This window comes from Gekko japonicus, unplaced genomic scaffold, assembly GCF_001447785.1.
Source record: "Gekko japonicus isolate JY-2015 unplaced genomic scaffold, Gekko_japonicus_V1.1 scaffold816, whole genome shotgun sequence".
Classification (NCBI taxonomy): Eukaryota; Metazoa; Chordata; class Lepidosauria; order Squamata; family Gekkonidae; genus Gekko; species Gekko japonicus.
In genome coordinates this window covers 104,919-109,687 of record NW_015159736.1, presented here as the reverse complement: position 1 = coordinate 109,687, position 4,769 = coordinate 104,919, and positions in this window count along the sequence as shown.

The window sequence follows — 4,769 nt, the reverse complement described above, 5'->3', positions numbered from 1 at the left end:
GCAGAAGCAGAGGAGGACACTGGCCACAGTTGCAGGCCTGGGCACTGCAGTGAAGGATGCTGACAGTCACTGTGGTCCCAGGTTCAGTAGTGAAGGTTGCTGGCAGCCGCTGAGCAGTAGGTGGTGGAGCCTGGAGCCTCACCAGCCTCAGCGATGGTGTGAGGGATTCCCCCCAGTGAGTATCATGGGTCTCCATTTGTATGGATGCTGCATTTTTGGATTAATACAGACTGTAACTCAGAATGCAATAACTTAATGGCAGTGTATTAGCCAGACTGATATATTTTCATCTATACCATTTAAAGCAATTGCCTTTGTGGGGATCCTTTAGCTAGCGTACCGTATTTCTAAGACGGTGAATTTAGTTAGTGGGGACTAACCATACCCACTATATAACTCAATACAAAATACATGTCCACTGCTATGGAAAGCTGTGTTTGGATTCCCCACCCTGTCTTTAGATAATGTTAACTAATGTTTGTTGTTATTCCTTTTGCTCTTCTCATCATATTGTTGTTATATTCTTGTATTGTTACATGTGGAAAACCTTGAATAAACCTTTGTTGGTATAAAAAAAGAAAAGAAAAGAAACACTTTTAGTAGTACATTTATTCCCATTAACCAATAACTGTAATAATCAGAAAAAACATAAAAATATATGTATATAAGAAGCGTACATGAGATGTACACTTTAGTGTATGTGTGTGTGTAAAGTGCTGTCAAGCTGCAGCCAAACTATGCTGACCCCATAGAGTTTTCATGGCAAGTGATTAAACAGAAGTGGTTTGTCATTGCCTTCCTCTGCGAAGTGGTCTCCCATTCAAATGGTGGCCTAGCTTAGCTTCCGAGATCTGATGAGATCCCAGATCCCCCTTTATCATACAGTACATGTAAAATGCTCAGCAAATAACTATTGTTTTAAAAACTGTTGTGAATAATGGTTTATTTGTTAAGCATGACAAACACAAACAAGCTACAGAATTCAGCTGAACTAAGCAACTTGCAGCATGTTTATGCTACCATGAAGAGTTTTCCAAGTATACAGCTTAGCAAATGAATAATAGTTGTTTGCTCTTGTGTTCAGTCACTGAAATGTGTTGCAATTAAGTCTGCACCTTGACAATAATCTCAGTTAACTAAAGATGTCAATTCCAGCAATTAGATGCATTTTATTGCAGCACTACAATCCCCCTAGGTCACAGAGGATGTTGATGTTTTGTATTAGATAAGCATCTTTTGTTCATTGTATGGAAAATTTAGCTAGCAAAGCATTTTATTCTCTTCCTCAAGAATAGAGAAACACACACACACATTTCTGAAATCTCTGACACAAAGTATTTATCTCAAACTAACATACAGACTAGTCACCCTGTTGACAAACTTGCTCAATGTATTATATTCTTGTATCTAAAATTAATATATAGTAGAGATACTTTGTTATGGGAAAAGCAGTGTTTCATATACATCTGCAGCATTTTTGTAATGTGGGAGAGCCATAACTGTGATTCATAACTATACTGGGTCCAAAGACCCCACTGCAAACCAGAAAGCACTTATGTTTCTGTAGGGTGTGCATGTGTGTACAGAAGTGTACTGTATGCTTGTTAAAGGTATCTAGGATCAGTTATTGAAGTCTGTATACTGATAAGACATATGCAGTTGAAAGAAACATATGGCTGTCACACATAGTACAGACAGGAATTTTACAAAATGAAGGTTCACAGAAGAAACCGTTTTATATGCTACTTCCATCTATTTCACAAAACCCCCCACAAAACCCTTACCTTATGGTACTGATTAACCTACATTACGTTACATGCATTGGCAAGACCTTGGTAAACTTCATATTTAATGTGGTCCATCTGGTCATATAGGCCATTTACTGCACCCAGAAGCCTATGTGATCTTTCAGATATAGTCTGCAGCTCTGCTAAAGTCATACAACAAGAAACAGTACTTAACATCAATTAATTTTAAGTCCCAGCTGTAACTAACTTTTGTTGGACCATAGTCACAAAATTCCAAACCTATCAGAGAAAAGCCCAAATTCTTGTTTAATTATGAATGCGCTAGATTACCTCAGTCAAGAAAAAAGCTGCTGTTTGTACCCAGAATGGGGACCCAGCCTAAAGATAAAGGAGAGAAGGATGGCATAGACAAACTAAATTTGAGAGAATCAGACCAACTTTATTGATTACAGGTTTCTCAGCTCTTGCATAGCCTGGGGAGACTGGTGCAGTTGACAGCCCAACAAGTGACAGCAAACACCCCCAAAACACCTGTTGTGGGTAACTAAGGAGAAATAATTAATTTTAGAGGTGGAAATGGTGGAAGCTGCTGATCCTGCCCATTATCAGCCTTTTGTGGGCATGGTCAATATGCCAGCCACGTTGATGTTTCTTGGTCTCAGTTTACAATCTATACAGGATGAATATTACCTATTCACTATGTAGCTGTGAAAACAAAACAAAGTCTGTGTGTGTGAGAGTAAAGTCTCACCAAGTTGCAGCTGAATTATGGCAACCAAATTGGTTTTCAAGGCAAGTGATTAAGCAAAGGTGGTTTACCATTGTCTTCCTTTGCAGAATCTTCATTGGTGGTCTCCCATACAAGTAATGTTCCCTCTAAGCTGAGTTAGTGCATCCAGCTCACACATTTTTGTCTTTGCTCAGGAAGAATGGCTCCAGAGCAAACTAAATTATTCAGTAGCCAAATTGCTTGCTCACAACTTTAATGCCAGTAGCTCACAAAGTAGAATTTTTACTCACAAGACTTCACAGCTTAGAGGGAGCATTAGTAATGACCCTGCTTATGCTCTGAGATCTGATGACATCAGGCTATACCATGCTGCATTCCCTCCCATTATGCATGTTAATATGACTATATGGATAATTATAAATACATTTTAAAAGGATACTGATATTATGTAATCACTGAACAGGAACATATTTTAGCTTAAAATAATTAAAAATTGTTATACTAAATTCTGTGTTTTTTATATTTGTACTAGGCAGAAACAGTATAAGTTAGTGATGAGCCAAGAAGTTGCGATGACCACAAAAATTGTGGTTTGGAAGGTGGAGTCTGGCATTATACCATGTTGAGGTTTATCCCATCTGAAGACCCTGCCTTCCCTAGACTCCACCTCCAAATAACCAGGAATATTATCAGCCTGGTGCCAGCCCTGCTGCTTGGACCCTAAACATGCTTCAGATTGTGCTTCATATTTTGTCACCAAACCAAGTTTCTGATATTCAATGCCTAGATTGTACAACTGTGGATCTTTCCAGAAAAAAAATATCCCACAACTTGTCCATCATCCTTCGTCACAAAATGCAGTTCTAAGTTCATACAACTATACTGTCATCCTATGCTGTAAATTGTAACAAACACATGAGACACTTGTTCAAAACTTCCCAAGCAGATGTCTCACTCAGCTTTCACAAGGGAATATAGAGAGTACACCATACCACTTTGAAACATAACTAAAAGGCCTGCCTTCAAGTTTATCACATCTCAGGCATAACAGCTCTCTCTCTTCATCTATAGTGCACATAAGTTATATTAAAATCAGAGTGTAAATTAGTTTGTTCCTACCTGATTGTGTGCACTGTAATATAACAACTTTCAACTGTAAGAGCAAAATATTATATCCATAAATGAATATATAAACACTGGTGTTTTAAATCACATTTTGCAAGGTGGTTTTTTTAAAACTAATTACTAAATAATCAGAAACCTCTAGCATTTATAAATTCATTAAACAAGCAGACAACAGATGGCAGTGCTTGTTACAGGGATGCATTTCTCTCCTGGGTTTGCCAAACTGCTGTGTTTAAAATGGATATTTTCATCACGTGTTCAGCACTCTCATGTCCTAGAAAAATATTATGCTTCAAGAAAAATAGTTATTGATTGCATACACCTGAAGATACTGAAAAAAAGAAGATGCCCGCATTATTGTTCTGGTTTGTTCAATATTGTATGATAAAAAGCAACTGCACAGCTACTCAATTTTTATGCTTTTTAATGAGGACAATAATTTACTGGACTCCAGATGCTCAGAAATCTTTTTTTGCATTAATATGCATAAATTATTCCAAACTTCTAGTGCCATGAGTACGCAACCTTCAATGGGCTGCCTTTTAGCAAGTTAGATAGCAATATTTATTCCTGTATCATTGTGTTGGGGAGGGAAGGCAGCATAGTATAGCCCGATCTCATCAGAGCTCAGAAGCTAAGTTAGAGCAATACTTGGATGGGAGACCACCAAGAAAGACTCTGCAGAGGAAGGCAATGGCAAACCAAGTTAGCTACTCATTTGTCCTGAAAGCTCCTTACTGGGGTTGCCAGAAGTCAGCTGCGACTTGATGCACTTTACACACACATCAGTGTGTTGTCTTCACTGTCTCTTTTAGATCAATCAGTTTAATATTAAATACTTTCATTTTAATGATGTGTTACTTTAGCTGTATGTCAGAAATTTCCAGTAGACCAACTTTTTAACACTGATGGGATTTGCATCCTTGGGTCAGAATGTATAATTCATTCTGTGGGATTTAGTCACCCATTCAGGTAAGTTGTGTGCATGTATAATGTAAAATATGTAATATAATGCAAAATATGTAGTCTATAATGTAAAATATGAATAATGTAATATATAATGTAAGGTAAAATATAATGCATATAATGTAAAGTCTCCCTTATAAATAAAAGCCGAATGGTGGTGGCACTTCTCTAGAACATTCCATACGATCCGGACCTCATTG